This window comes from Apodemus sylvaticus, chromosome 6 (genome assembly GCF_947179515.1).
Source record: "Apodemus sylvaticus chromosome 6, mApoSyl1.1, whole genome shotgun sequence".
Lineage (NCBI taxonomy): Eukaryota > Metazoa > Chordata > Mammalia > Rodentia > Muridae > Apodemus > Apodemus sylvaticus.
In genome coordinates, this window is record NC_067477.1 from 4,046,242 (window position 1) to 4,062,989 (window position 16,748).

Sequence of the window (16,748 nt, forward strand, 5' to 3'; positions counted from 1 at the left end):
GAGGATCTGGAAAGACCCACAGTACTCTGCAGCTTTCTTGGACTGCAGAAATCTGTGACTTCATACTTATGGCATTCATATCCCTATCATTTCTTTTTGAAAGGTGGCATAAGGTTGGCAGAGGTCTGGCACATTGCCAACTCTCTGGCAGCTGGTGAGTTACATTAAGCAGCCTGTCTTAGACTTTTCTTGCCCTTTTCTGCCAGGCACACTAATTCTAGCCATCTTGTTTTCTATGAATAGCAAGTTGTTCTTCCCTTCAGCATGTTTGGTATGTCTGGGAGATCTGCCCTCCTTTCTGTTGGTCCCTGGTCAATGAAGACCTCAAGGAGAGGAGACATGAATACCAGAAAAGAGTCAGTGAAGCTGACTGGCTGACTTTGCTTTATGTTTGGTGGCAATGGTAGTGGTGATGGTGATGGTGATTTTGTGTATGTGTGTGTGTGTGTATTTGTGCCCCCCATGCACGTGTGCATTTTCTACCTAAAATGTATAGGGAGAGTCATAGTATTTGGAAGACTAGCAAATATCACTGTGATGGTTTATATATGCTCGGCCCAGGGAGTGGCACTATTAGAAAGTTTGGACATGTTAGAGTAGGTCTAGCCTTGTTGGAGTAGGTGTGTCACTGTGGGCGTGGGCTTTAAGATCTTCATCCTAGCTTCCTGGAAGTCAGTATTCTCCTAGCAACCTTCAGGTGAAGATATAAAGCTCTCAGCTCCTCCTATACCATACCTGCCTGGATGCTGCCATGTTCCCACCTTGATGATAATGGACTGAACCTCTGAATCTATAAGCCAGCCCCAATTAAATGTTGTCCTTATAAGGGTTGCCTTGGTCATGGTGTCTGCTCACAGCAGTAAAACCCTAACTAAGACATTCATCCTATCTGGGCAGAAATGGTCAAGACTGGTACCTTTATACTCTCTCATTTTTCTTGTTTGGCCTGCGCAGCAGCTAAAACATTATGAAGACATTTTTAAATTTTTATATGAAATTATTTTGCATTTAAAAAACTGGCACAGAGTTTCCAGTACTCACTCTGATGAATGAAGAATTGCCTTTCTGATTTAATTATAGATGTCTTCCATCTTTGAAAATCAAGGGGGCATTTCTGGCCCCATAGGGTATGAGATGGTGCCTTACTGCTGATATAAAGAGAAGCAAGGGCACCAGGAAGAGTTGCTGTGGTGCCACCCCAACAGGGAGTGGGGAGACACCCAGGCTGCTCACAGCCCTGGAGGAATAAAGCACATATTTATATATCTCTTTTTTTCTTGAGTAGTTTCAGAGCATAGCTACTGCCTGTTACCACCCTTCAGGTTTGGGTGTTTGTCTGAAGGCTGGATGATGAGGATCACAACCCAGACTGAACAAAGCAGGGAAGCAGGTGTTTGATAAGGAACACAGGTGCCAGCCTGGAACACAGCAACACAGGCGCTGTTGCTTGCTGCGCTCTAGAACTGAAGCCTCTGGCTTCCAGAACTGAGTTTTTATTACAGAGGGATTCACAAGCCTGCTGTGGCTCAGGTTGACTGTAGTCCCTTCCTAAGTATAGAATGTCACCCTCCACTTTCCCTCTCTGATTTCCTGACAATCAGTATTTTGTGAGTCTCATAGCTGTCTGATAATGAGATTTTATCAGCACCCCCTCTAAATTCAAACTCTTTGTGGGCAAAGACCAGATTCCCCTGGAGTGCTGTATAGTCTTGGACAAGACACGCTGCTCTCTGTGTGCATGCGTTGTTGACGAAAAGGTCATGGAAAATGTCTTCCTGGGTCCCAGAGAGTGGGAAGATACCTGCTTGGGAAGGGTTGCTTATCCTAGAGCCAGGGCCAGAGACCTGTGTTTGCCTAGCATCCAGCTATCAAGGGAGATCAGAACAGCTTGGCAAATCATATACCGCAAAATAGGTAGTTTGTGAACCTACTGATTGTGACATTGTCAAAAGACACCTAACATGCTCAGGGCAGTAGGGTTCCATAGATCTTCTATTCTATGGTCAAACCCTCCAGCTGGAGCACGCACTGAATCATTGTGGTCTGGACGAAGTTGTGTCTAGAGAAGAAATTTAAGCAGAGTCCACCGAGGTGCTCTCCTCTGAGCACAGATGTCCCTATACAGTAATAGAGGGGTGTTTCTATGTAGACTACCTTGGTCCTGCTCAGCTCTGTAAGGATACATTTTCTGACTTTGTGAAAAACTCAAACTTCCTTCAGATGGAAACAAAACCTCTGAAGCATTGAAATTGCTCCACATCTTTTCTCCTTTCTCATTTAAGAAAGCTGCTCTTTATATAGGGACTTGTTGCAATTTCATGTAATAAGACTTTGGTATCTATGACTTCTGGCACAGGACACTCACTCTTAGGCATCTGGCTGTTGTTAGAGAAGTGGGAGACTCTTCACATGGAAAGCAATGTTTAGAGGGAGACCTCTGTGCTGGACATCGGCACCTAATTATGTATGTTTTTGTTATTACTGTTTTGTTTGTTTTGTTGATAAAAGGGTCTCACTATGAGCCCTGGGATTCAATCTGTAGACCCTGAGGGCCTTGAACTAGTAGAGATCTGCCTACCTCTGCCTCCAGAGTGCTGAGGTCAAAGGTATGTATCATCATGCTTTGCTTTTGGAAGCAAACACATAAAGAAGGCCCTTGACACATGAAAGAGCCAGGCATACCAGTGAAGATGTGATGCTGAGGGAGTAAATAAACAGGTGGGGATGTTACAGGGGCAAAAGGTCCCACAGGGAACCAGTGGAGACTGGAAAAGGGCTCCAGGGGACGGAAAACATAACTCACAAAGTGAAAAATTCAGTATTAAATTGGGAATAACAATAGGAAACACCTTGAAAAGCAAAACTAAATGATAAAGTGTTTTAAAAAATTCAAAATTCCCAATCCTGACTTTTGGGAACCAGGGGAAACATAAAGAGAATATGGTGGAAGTTACTGAAGACTTGTGAAAAAAATCCCAGAATTAGAGGATGTCAAAGTCTCCAAATCCACAACACTCACTAAATGCTCAAGAAATGAAAGAAAGGGTCCCTGGAAAGGGCATAGAACATCAGGGTCAAAGAGACCATCTTTAAGGTCTTGTGGAAGTAGAGGGAAATAAGACAAATTAGAGGTTATCAAGATTCAACTGTAGATTAAAGTTTTTTAGGGCTTAGGAAGATGATAAAATGTTTGCCACGCAACTATGAGGACCTGAGTCAGCTTCCCAGAACCTGTGTATAAAAGCCAGGTGTGATGGTACTGGTTTGTAATCCTGCTCTTTCCTGGCCAGCCAGCCACCATGCCTAGATGAATTGGTGAGCTCAAGGTCAATCGACAGACTTTGCCTCAGCAAAACAAAGAGGATGATTCCCAAGGAATGATACTCAAGGTTGACCTTTGCTTCCATACACACCTGTACACCCAACCCCATTGTGTACACCCAACCCCATTGTGTACCCCCTCACATGAAACATAAATACTTGTTCACACTCACAAGTCATTTGTATGCATTTGTCATCTCATGTAACTTTTTCTCTGAGGAACTCTGATGTTTTATAATGTCGCTTGAGGAGGTACCCAAGAAAAACAAGACTATAAATTGAAGAGAGAGTGAAACATAGGTTTGGGGAATAAAGTACCACATTATATTTCTGGATAAAGACAGGGTGGTGTCCTGAGTGAGTGCCCCAGCAAACTGAGGACACAGGTGCTCCTGGGTGAAAGAAAAGGGCCTACAAAGCACCTGAAGTGATGGGGTGGAATGGAAAGGTTAATGTCTACACATAATGGTGCTTGATGGTTATTATGGGCGATAACAAAGACCTATCATGTGGGGCTGGGTCACCAAGGAAAGTCTTTTCTGTGTATGATTCTTCCCATTGGTAGGTGTTTTAACAAGGGACACTTTTCACCTTCTGTGTGAATATGCTCCTTACAAGAGCCATAGGCCATTTAACAACCCCGCCCCCGCCCCTCAATCCCAGGCATAAGAATCCTTCTTTGGAGTTATTGGTCAGGGCTGTCTAAGAGATTCCCAAACATTGTAGGGGATTGCTTCTGCCCTACGCTGTCTTCCAGAGTTGGAAGGTAAGTCTATATTGCAGAAGAACATCATGCACATTTCAGACATATTGTCCACAGGCTCCTTAGCTAACTTCCTCCATGAGGATTATCCTTTATGGACTGGAAGGTGCTATACAAGGTTCCAAAGCAGGTAAACAAACAACAGTTTATTAAGCCACAACAAGGACCAGCATGACATGATAGCCCTAAGGGTAAAGCAATGGTACACATATTTTGTTGGTAACCAACACCTCTCTAATTAGATTGAAGACTCACACAACAGGAGGGAAATCATGCCTGGGACAGGAAACCTGACCAACTACCCAGGGCTAGTGAAGTCAGAGATCTTGAAGGAGAACCTACTGTGGCCACTTTATTGAATTAGCATAATTGCTATTTAAATCCTAAATACTTATCCTTATACTCATATATAAGTGTAGTCTTTACCCCTCATCAAGGAAACTTGTCTTTGAAACAGATGCAGACTTATATAAAACCATAGTCAACCAAAATGTAGAGTTACGGAGCTTAGTTCAAAAAAGACACATGCACAATACAACACTGGAGCCTAAAGGCCGGAGATCATTGTGAAAGAGGAGGAAGAAAGATCATAAAAGTCAGAGGAACAGGAAGTTTGTTGTGAGATTGTGTCCTCTAGGAATGTCAGAGGCTCCATCCATATGTAGTATTTCCAATATGATTGTCTTCACGTGAGATGAACAAGGTTGGCAATTAGAGGTTATGCTAAGGTAAATGGGGGAAATCTCCTGAGGCTTGAACCCTTACTTGAAGCACTGCAGGCAATTAGAGAATGCTGGAAGCAGGAGAAACAGTTTTCCCTAGGGAAGAACACACTGTATGGTTATCTAATACCAAAAGGTCAGCCTTGCATTTATTATGTGTACCATTATACAGACTGAGCAGGTTATATTTAGATACTTGGTATACATACACACACATTTAACAACAATTAGTAAAAAAAAAAAAGCCATCAGTTGTAAAGGAGAGTGATATGGGAGGGTAGAAAGGGAAGGAGAAATAATGTAATTATGATATAATCTCAAAAATTAAAATAAAAAACTGTGCAGAAAAACCACAGTGAAGTTGTCACATTTAGCCAATAAGACAGTCATGATTACTTGGCAGGCATGGGGTGAATACCTTTCTAAAATGACCAGCATCTTGCTGTGACCTAAGTGCTCTCTTAATTAAAGAAGAAATTGAGTAATAGCAATGCCATGCTTACCAGGTTTGATGTATTCCTTACACTTTTTCTTGGTCTTGGTCTTTTCAAGCTTTGTTCTGATTTGTAGTGGGAAGCACAAACCAAGGAGATTCAAATGGGAGTGTTGGAATGGATCAAGACTGAAACTCATATGCTAAGGGCAAATAGCTCAGATCATCACTGAGATCAAGGATGCCTTGCTGAAGTCTCAACAGATTCATGTTTTCCCCCGCAGGCTTTTCTCTTGTAGGAAAGAGTATGCAGAAATGGGCCTTTGAGCTCTCTTGGGCTCCAAACTATGACTTGTGAGAGCACAGCTGCAGAATGAAGTTGCATTTTGGCCTGCATGTGTCACAGTGAGGGCTGGTATGCTCTGGGGTCACATAGTCAGTATATAGTTATGTCCTTCAAAACCCCATCCAGATACTGCTCTGAAAGCATTTGTGGATTTGATGTTTTCCAACAGGATGACTTTAGTAAACTTAATCCCAGGAAACAACCCACAGAGATAGTCTAAAAGAACAGATTTCCATGAAGAAGAAATTGTTGCAGTCTGGAACATAAACACCACCTACTGGCCTGTCCTGCTGGCCAGTCTAAGGATTGCAACTGCAGAAGCCAGTTAGCTAATCTGTGGCCAATCCTGAATCTGTCTGTGTAACTGACTGATCCACAGTGGATTATGAAAAACAATTAGCATGAAATTATCTTGTATGTGGCAGTTAAATAGTGGGAAGGGTCATGCATGTTTACTGACTTGAATTCTGTAGTTGACGCTGAAGGATTATACACATTGTGTTGCTTTGCCCTACTTTACACAGCGGAAATTCAGAGATCTCTATACATTTTTGAGGCCCGTGGTCATAGAGCAGCTGCTTTTGGGGGATCTGAAATCTGTGTTTGGGGCTAGGTTGCTTGTTGCTCAGCATTGTGCCAACCTTATCAACTTCTGACTTGGCCCCAGTCTGGAGGTATTCTGAGACACACCTTAGATAACTTGGGCTATGGGAGTAGGCCGGCCTCCTCATCTTGGCATGCTTGAGCTGCAGACACAAAGGAGGCAGTTGTGGGAGGGGCCACACTTCTCATTAGCTCTTCCTCTGGCGTCGGCTTTATGGAGATGTCTCTGTTGAGTGATTTTTCAGCTGTTAATGCAGACTGAGTTCCACTCTAGTAAATTATTTTATAAACAGCTTATGTCTGTTTAAAAGTGATTTACAGTCCTCAAAATAGGACATACTAATCCAAAAATCCACACACACCACAAAACTCTGGCAATGTACTCAAATAATATTTGAACAGAGTAGAAAACACTTGCTTCAAAGGCCAAGACAAAGGCCATGCGATGAAAACAGTGGACTTTGCTAGGATGGATTGGGACCCCTTTTCCTATGAGTCCCCATTACTGTTATCCCCCTATTGCATGGTTTCCAGAACATTCACTCACAGTGATTGTAATGTCCTTGGGAGGTCTCTGTTCTAGGTGAACATCCAAGAAATTTAACCTCAGCTGTGGCTCATGGGTGGCAGCTGAGTTTTTTGATGCCAATGAGTCTGTGTCTGAATTTCTCCCTTGGTAAAATGAGGGTTGAGTAGATGTGCCCCAGGAACTGTCTTTACAAGGTCAAGAGACTTTTGAGAATCAAAAGGTCAGGGTCAAGAGAATACAATTAATCCCTTTGTATTCTCAGCTCCTAGGATGTTGAGTTTCTCAGTATGGCTGCTGATATTATAGATATATCAGAGTCAGTTGTCAAACTGTTCTGGGTTGTGAGCCTAGAGATTACAATGTCAGGCAAGCAGATCAATGGAATAGGATTGAAGACCCAGAAATGAACCCACACACATATGGTCACTTGATCATTGACAAAGGAGGTGAAAACATCCAGTGGAAAAAAGATAGTCTTTTCAACAAATGGTGCTGGTTCAATTGGAGGTCAGCATGCAGAAGAATGCAAATCGATCCATTCTTATCTCCTTGTACTAAGCTCAACTCCAAATGGATCAAGGACCTCCACATAAAACCTGACACACTGAAACTAATAGAAAAGAAACTGGGGAAGACCCTTGAGGACATGGGCACAGGGGAAAAGTTCCTGAATAGAACACCAATAGCTTATGCACTAAGATCAAGAATTGACAAATGGGACCTCATAAAACTTACAAAGTTTCTGTAAGGCAAAGGACACTGTCAAAAGGACAAAACGTCAACCAACAGACTGGGAAAGGATCTTCACCAACCCTAAATCTGACAGAAGGCTAATATCTAATATATACAAAGAACTCAAGAAGGTAGAACCTAGCGAACCAAATAACCACATTAAAAAGTGGGGTACCGAGCTAAACAAAGATTTTTCACATGAAGAACTTCAGAGGGCTGAGAAACACCTTAAGAAATGTTCAACATCATTAATCATTAGGGAAATGCAAATCAAAACAACCCTGAGATTTCACCTCACACCAGTCAGAATAGCTAAGGTCAAAAACTCAGGAGACAGCAGGTGCTGACGAGCATGTGGAGAAAGAGGAACACTCCTCCACTGCTGGTGGGATTGTAAGATGGTGCAACCACTTTGGAAATCAGTCTGGAGGTTCCTCAGAAAACTGGGCACGGCACTTCCGGAGGACCCTGCTATACCACTCCTGGGCATATACCCAGAGGATTCCCCAGCATATAATAAGGACACATGCTCCACTATCTTCATAGCAGCCCTATTTGTAGTAGCCAGAAGCTGGAAAGAACCCAGGTGTCCCTCAACGGAGGAGTGGATACAAAAAATGTGGTATATTTACACAATGGAGTACTATTCAGCCATTAGAAACAATGAATTCATGAAATTCAAATGGATGGAGCTGGAGAATATCATACTAAATGAGGTAACCCAGTCTCAAAAGATCAATGATGGTATCCACTCACTGATAAGTGGATATAACCTAGAAACTTGGAATACCCAAGAAATAATCCACATATTAAATGACGTCCAAAAAGAACAGAGGAGTGGCTCCTGGTTCTGGAAAGACTCAATGTAACAGTATAGGGGAATACCAGAACAGGGAAGTGGGAAGGAGTAGATGGAGGAACAAGGGGAGGGAAGAGGGCTTATGGGACTTGGGGGGAGTGGGGACCCAGAAAAGGGGAAATCATTTGATATGTAAATAAAGAATACATCGAATAAAAAAAATAAAAAAAATGAAGAGCTAGGCTAGAGAAAAAGACTGACCTTAGATAATGAATTAGGAGGGTGTTTTCTACAGGTCCCGTGAAATATTACATTAACATTCTGCTTAGAGAATGCACGGTGTTCTGTAAGAGTGGTAAGTTTGGACCTGGCAGCTGATCCCGCTGGCTATGCCACAGTGGCCTGTGACTCTGCAAGCGGGCTAGAGCCAGATTAACCTCCCTGTGCCTTTTTGCCTTCCCTTTACCAGCTAGTCTCTTAGGAGGCTGCAAGCCGAGCTAGGCAAGGGTGCCAGGGCCTGGCAGCCGTGGCAGATCTGCGTAGTGTAGCTTCTGCGAGGCCAGAGGCAGAAGGCATATCAGGGGTTTCTTGGTTTCTACTTGTCTGCAGACCCAATGGGGCAAGCATCTTCTTGATCTAGTAGATTGGTTCAGGGAATCAGGGATCTTCTTTAGGCCTAGTTTTCTGGATTGCACTTGTGGTCTGTTCTGAAGACAGGGCACAGAAGGTGAATCCAGCAGCTTACACTCTTTAGTGTTATAGAAAATGTCACCCCCTCCCCCCCCACACACAAACACAAGTACTGTCTTGCCAGGAATCTTTTTTGAGCTGGAGCCAGGGGATCTGATGAATGGGGAGGTTCCAGTTCTCTTTCTCCATACCTAACACTTTCTTTCAAAACAGGCCACAGCTGATTGTTACTTTCCCTCAAATATTCACATGCCTCTTTTCTCTTCTGTGCTTTAGATCCTTAAATAAATAGTCAAACAAATACCAGGAGGGGGTGGGGGTATGTTTACCATCTTCCAGGCACTCTTAAAACCAGGAGAACCATAGTCTGGTTCTCACAGAACTCACACAGGTAGGGTTCATAGTTTCCACCTTCACCGAGTGGTCTAATTAAACGAAATCTGTGTTTGGAGAAAATGGGTGAACCTTCAGTGGTGCATGTTGCAAGTCAAGACTGGGTGGGTGAGAGAGTCTTGCCTTGTAAGTTCTGGGAAGGTCTTACCTGGCTCCACTCTTTTTTTGGAGTGTATCTCAGAATTTGTTTTTCCCCAGAATTATTCTTGGCTTCACCCAAACTCAACTTGTAGATAAGATCAGGTCTGAACCGTGAGTTCCCCTGGGACAGACCCTTTGTGTTGGGCTGTACCTGGTATTAGAGGAGTCACAAACAGGAGATATTTGCTAGGCACCAAGCCCTGGAGAGAATTCTAAGACATACACCCTCTGAGTCTCCCTCCTTAGAGTGCTAAAATCTGGTACCCTGCAGCTCTATGGGCAAAGAGATTGAGTCAGCCATATTCCCTTCCCTGCACCGCATGACCTGAATCTTTCGAGGGTAACTCCTCCCATTCTTGGTCCTTTATTCCCGAGACATAAATCCCAGCTGGGATAACTAATAAAAACTATAGTAAGTCCCAAAGCTGAGTACAGTGATTAGAGCGAACAGATGCTAGTGCATGAGAGCTGTTTTTCTACAGTCCTGACCTACTTCCAGTGTAAAAGCACTGCCAATCCCCACAGACTGGCGGCTGCAAAGCATGCCTCAGAGGAGCCTTGATTAATTGGTACTTTGTTTTTCTACTTAAGCATCTAATGAATTATTAATCTTCATTGGAAATATGTAAATTCCAACTTGTCTTACAGCTGGAGGAGCAAGGACTTTGTGTCAAGGTGAGCAGTGAGCTGTTGGAGCCATCCATCCATCATCATTAAGGGGATGACTTCCCCCTGGGACAGCTCCAAGTGTCTCTGAGGAGGCAAAGAGAAGCACAGCAAAGGCCAGTGGGATGGGCAGTGTGAGGTAAAGATACAACACTCAGGTCTAACCCAAGTGTCAGACCAGCGAATTATAGTGAGCATCAGCATGTCACTGCTCTGGCCAGGCACCTTTGCAATTTCCCTTCCTTGGAATGTTCCTTCTGTGTGTCTCCCAAAGACCCGTCCAACAAAACAAGCCTATTTTCAGAACGTGGCACCCTTCAGATTGTTCCAGAAAAGAGAACTGAAGTGAGTCATCCTTTCAGGACTAAGACTACATACATCAGAAAGCCTGCGCCCACAAGAGGCTCTGAAAAATGTCCCACAGGGCACAAATACCACAGGTTGGTGGAGTATAAAGCTAGGTAGTGTGTATAGATTCCTTTACACAATTGATTAATAGATGAGTCTCTCCCAAGTCTGAGTTGATAGAGTGTAATCCAGTCAATAAATGGAGAAGAATGTGAAGGGAGGAGAAAGGGAAAGAGAAAGGGTGTGAAAGGAAAAGTTCAGCTACTTCAAAGCAACTCTGCTCATGATGTTTTATGATGAGGTTCATTCAAAAACAGGATAACACTTCCCTTTGGACATCACTTTGTGATGAGGGGTTAGAAGACAGGACCAGCCCAGCCACAACATCCCAAGGCCTATGGCTGCTGTAAATTTCATGGTCCCCAAACTTAAAATAGTTACTATCTGCCTATTCACACAAGTTTGCAGACCCCTGGGGACCTGGTTTGTTCTAATGTATGACACCTGCAGCATATGCCTGGGAGCAAGTACTCTGTCTCAGAGGTACCACAGTCCCAGGGCACAGTAGAACATAGGGATCTCCTGCTGTGTTTCTGTTTCTCAGAACTCCTGCTGATTACAGTCTCAATGCCTCCTGTTCCTCTCTATGCATCTCTCACAGGAAGCACTGCTGGGTCCATCCCTTGCCTGCTGTCTTACCACTTCACCCTCTAACACAGTCCTGGATGCTTTAGTCAAGGCCTCACTTGCCCAGGTGGACTCTGCACAGGGTGAGGATACCTGAGCACAGGATTCCCAATAGGCTAAAGCAAGAAGGCTGGAAAGAGCCAGCGCTTCTGTGGCTTCATATGATCACAGATTCTCCTTGAGGGTGCTGCTTTAAAGAAACAAATGACCCAAAGATGCCCAAAAAACAGCGAGATGAGCCCTGAGATCACTTCTCCAGATACTTGCCTGACTAGACAGCTTCCCCATGAGATTTCTTGGTGCTCTTCTTTGAATATGTCCCCTAAAGTTCATGTTTTAGAAACGTATTCCTCAAAGTCATGATGATGTTTGGAGGCAGGGCCTCTGGAAGGCAACAGAGCTAGATAAAGTCCTAAGGGTGATGCTACAGCTTTTTGAGAAGAGGAAAAAGAGGCTGAGCTGGCACACTTGCTCTTTTTGGCTATGGGATTCCACAGAGCCTAAGACCTTTGAAGAGAAGAGATCAGAGGATGCTCACACCATATTCTTGGCCCCTAGTGTCCAGGTACCATGTTTGAGAATGTTTCGTCAGGGTAGTCAGAATGACTCCACAGACAATATAGACTATGGCTATAGTTCTTGGTTGCCTTGCATAGGTAAACCCTTGTTGTGAAGACACTGTATACTTTTAGCAACACAGGGTTTCAATTATTCCAACTGGACTTAGCTTGAAAGCCTTCTTTCTGTGGTCTAGCTTGCACAGTATCAGAAAATGCTATGAAATCTGTCAAGGAAGACAAGCAATTAATAGTCCTGCCCAACGATGACATCTAAAACCACAAAAATGACCAGCAGGTTGTTGGTGGATTTGAGGGCCACTCAAGAGGAGGGGAACAGTCCCTGGTAACTATAGACCCAATCGACTTCCCAAGCCTAGTGAGGTCATGAATCTTAAAAAAGAATCTAGCTGGGCAGTGGTGGTGCATGCCTTTAATCCCAGCACTTGGGAGGCAGAGGCAGGAGTATTTCTGAGTTCAAGGCCAGCCTGGTCTACAGAGTGAGTTACAGAACAGCCAGAGCTACACAGAGAGACCCTGTCTCGAAAAAACAAAACAAAGCAAAAAAGAAATCTACTTCTTCCATTCTTTTTTGATATTTTCTTTTTGCATTTATTATTTTGTAAATATGATCTTTGCTAACAGACACAAAACCCTCTTCTTTGTCAGATGAAATGTTTTAAGATTTAGTTTAATCTGATACAATGACTGAATTCTTAAATTATGTGAATGTTCTAGTGTTATTCTTTTAGGTTTGACTTCTAAAAATTAGCATAGTTTGACTTCTAAATATTAGCATAATTAGATTAGACATAATCTAAAAATGTGCCGTTTAACAGAAAAACTAGCCTACTAATCATTTAAAAAATTTTATCTGAAAATGCAAATTATTTTTAAAAAATAATAGCTATTTTAAATACATATGAATTTTATCTATTTTCTGTTCAAAAGTTAGAGGTTTGTAGAATAGACTTTAAAAAATATCCATGTTCCAACTAAGGGCTATTTATAGGATACTTGCTTTAGGTTTAAAGACACAAATGGGACCAAAAGGAAAAGGATACAAAAGATACAGTATACAAATAGGAAGCCAAGGGAAATATGTGAATGAGACATGGTAGACTTTAAGTCGGAAAAATATACAGAGACAAAATATCAACTCATTAAAGGACCACTATGTGAAAGATAAAACAATTATAAAAATTTATGACACTGTGAGGTACCATAAGGCAAGGGGAGGTGATCTTCGCAGAGCCGAAGACACAGGCAGCTATGCAACTGAAGATCTCAACCCCAGACTTTGAAATTCCTTCTAAAATTCCTGTGGAACACTAAGGGACCCTAACAACACAGAGAAACTGAGAGAGAAGGAAGCTGAACTTCTTCTTGGGTTCATCACAAGAGACAGTAATCAACAGTGAAATTCTGACATATGCATAGACACATGGACCCATGCCAGAACCAAGCACTGCTTCCCAGACATCCAAGACCATCCAATGAGAAAGAACTGCCTCTTCAACTTGGAGTAGGGAAAACCAGTGTCCATATGCAAGACAGTGATGCTGGGACCCTAATGAGCTCCTTGTGACTCAGTGACTTCTGTAAGATCTCTCTAAACACAGCCTCATTCTGAATCCATTCTAAATCCAGGGGCAAGGACTCATTACACAAGTTCTTGGTACACAAGATGGCCAAAGCAATCTTGGGTCTTAGTTTAAATGCACGTTCAGAAAGAACTAAAAAGTCTAGATATGTATTTTCAGAAGTAGACAAAGATCATGTCCCTTCCCAACTGTCTTAGTCAAGGTTTCTATTCCTGCACAAACATCATAACCAAGGAGCAAGTTGGGGAGGAAAGGGTTCTTTGAACTTATGCTTCTATACTGCTGTTCATCACCAAAGACAGTCAGGACTGGAACTCAAGCAGGTCAGGAAGCAGGAGCTGATGCAGAGGCCATGGAGGGATGTTCCTTACTGGCTTGCTTCCCCTGGCTTACTCAGCCTGCTCTCTTATAGAACCTAAGACTACCAGCACAGGGATGGCACCACCCACAAGGGGCCCTCCCTCCTATCACAAATTGAGAAAATGCCCTGCAGCTGGATCCCATGGAGGCACTTCTACAACTGAAGCTCTTTGCTCAGTGATAACTCCAGCCTGTGTTAAGTTGACACACACAAACAGCCAGTACACCAACCATTGTTCCCTGATTGTCTAGCTAAGGAAACCCATGTGTTATGGTGAGGAAAGTGAGTTGTAAGACAGACCGTACTCCAATCACGTGTATTGGAGTTCTGTGCCCACACACTTAGCACTATGTTTCTTGAGGAACTGGCTCGTTGCCTCTCTGAAAAGGGGGAAGATGCCAATGGCAGGATGGTGTCTGTAGTGCCAAGAGACGCCATGCTGGTTAGCAGCATGGGCTACTCGCACGAAGATTACAACTCTGCCTGTGGAATAAGCCAGGCTCTTCTTCCCCTTTTGCAGTTTATCCAATCAGAAGTGGCTGCCCTTCATTGTGTTACATAATATCATTGCTAGGTGAGTAACTGGATCATGTAATTTGTGCTGCATTACTCTTGGTTTGCTTGGCAGAGTTAATTACTGTGAAGAATGCAGTGGTGGGAGTCTCAGGCTTCAGGCTGGGCAAGCAGTTTCCACACTGCTAGATGCTCCCAGGTGACACAGTAGAGTGAGCTGGTGCTTCTGTGTATGGTCGGCTCTTTCCATAGTCCTGAGGACATACGCAGTCCTTGGAATCACCTTCTTCAACTGGGCTGAAAAGCCAGAGTCTTTATTCTCTATTCCTAATAAATATTTATTCATTCTTTAATGATGGAACATTAGATTATTTTTATTGCTTTATATTTTTAAATATCATTGCTATGACTATGTTTAACTTGGAGTATTAAATTAGGGAAGAGTCCCAGAAATAAAATTACCGGGTTAAGTGTGATGCACACTTCAAAGTTTATTTTTAGAAATTAGAGTAAATAGATTTTATTTATTCATTTATTTTTACTTTATAACTATTTTTGTTGTTGTTTTGGTGGAGCCAGCTGAGGTGGCATGGATGAAAGGCAGGAAGGGCATAGGCCTGACGAATGGGAGAATTGGCCTGCGAGGTACCCGACCCACAACAAGGGGCTTTTGCATCCTATATTTAAGCATCAAACTCAACCACATAGCTAGTCAACCTGAGCAAAATGCTGTCAGCCCAGGTTTGGCCAGTGCCCAGCCTGGCCGCTGCAGCAGTGGGCATAGGATGCCTGGCAGCTCCTTTGATCGCTGGATTTGTAGATGGCTGCATAGTGAGCACCAGAAGTTGTGCTAAAAAGCACAACCAAAACTCCTCTAAATGAATGCTTTACTGAAATGCTAAAGAACAAACAGCCAATGCTGGTAATAAACAATGGGTTTTGATATAGTAGCAGCAGTAGCAGCACAGCAGGCCAGTGCTAGAAACACAAGACTAGCCCAGAAGTTGGAGAATAGACCCTCTGTCCAGGCAGCACTAAAACTTAGGCAGAAAGAAGAGCTTAAAGCCTGGGCAAGAGTAACATCCAGGCACGTTTAGGCCGACCCATAGATGCCCTGGCCAGGGGAGCAATTGGAGGCAGAGGCCTTCCCACTGCTTAGGGGCTGGACGCTGTCAAGAGCAGAGGGGCTGTAGCTTTCCAAATGGGCATGAGAACAGGGAGTGTTCAAGGTCCTGTAAGTCCTGGGAGAGGGCAACCTAAGGCTTGGAGCTATGGGTCGGATCAGAATTGGTTGAAGAGCTCTGGGTGTGATAGGTCAGTGAAGAGGGGGCTTTGGAGGTAGAGCCTGAGGTCATGGAGGAGGAGAGGTGCCCTTACTCGCCCTGTATGACCATGGAACAGCGGGACAACCAATTGGATGCATTCATGTAGAAAACCTGGACGCTGAATCGGATGTCTACATGGCACAGACAGCTCCTAAAGCCAGTGAGTGAAGCCTGATCACCTGCCTACCTGTTAGACTCTAAAGTCACCGCCTCTATAGAACAGCCTTGAGAAAACAAGAGAAGAAACCTGGTTGACACTGAAAGGACAATCACAATACCTTACCTGCAACCAGCTGACGCCTTAGTGGGCTCCATCTATGGTTTGTTTTTGTTTTTTGTTTTGCTTTTTCAAGACAGAGTTTCTCTGAATATCCCTGGCTGTCCTGGAACTCACTCTGTAGACCAGGCTGGCCTCGAATCCATCTATGTTTTGATAGTGTTATATGAAACCCCATTTTCCTCTGATTTGGTTGTTTGTTTATCCAGACTTCTATTTGAATGAGAATGCATTGGCTTGTGAGTAAAACAAGTTTTCAGCCTCTGCCTTACCTGTCATATACTTTGACATTTAAAAAATAATTCCTCTGTTCATTTTTATGATCCCAGAAGGATTCAGTGTTTTCACTAGTGGGTAGTCTCTGGGACAGAGTTCTATATCTTTCTTAAAAGCTACTTGTTGATAATAGCTAGAGCCAAGGTGTGCTTGCTATGTGGATAGTGAAGGTAGCAAATTAGAAATGTTGGTGTGGCTACCAGGCCACGGAATGGTTAGCAACTTTAGCAGCAACTTTGATTTGGTCAGAGTTGGTATTGCTTGCATGGACACTGCATAAATGGTTGCTGACCTGTTGAATAGGGTATGCACAAGTTACACCCTAAAAACGAGTTTCCTCTTGGCTTTGCGTCGTGTCCAAAAGGCTTGTGCCCTCTAGGATAGAAGTAGCAGCCATTTGGTGTGGCAGAGTGACAGAAGAGACAAGGGTGTGAGACTGGCTACAAACTGCTGGGAAGGGGTCTTGTACTGCTGACGTGGAAATGCAGTTACCTATGTTTATCCAGAACCAGTCTTGGTCTAATCTACTTAACTGGTTGTGTCTGACCCTCTCGAGGTGTAAATTCAAACATACTTTGTCAGTGGCTCAGTTTCGGTGGAATCTTGTGTTTCTGGTTCATTATAACTAATTGTTCTCCCAATTAAAAGAAAAAAAAGAAATT

The 16,748-nt window shown here is 43.3% G+C and overlaps 1 pseudogene; it reads left to right on the forward strand.

The window, feature by feature from the left end:
- Window positions 1–15,028: 15,028 nt before the first annotated feature.
- Window positions 15,029–15,701, forward strand: LOC127686802 (chromatin target of PRMT1 protein-like; annotated as a pseudogene).
- The last annotated feature ends 1,047 nt before the right edge of the window (window positions 15,702–16,748 follow it).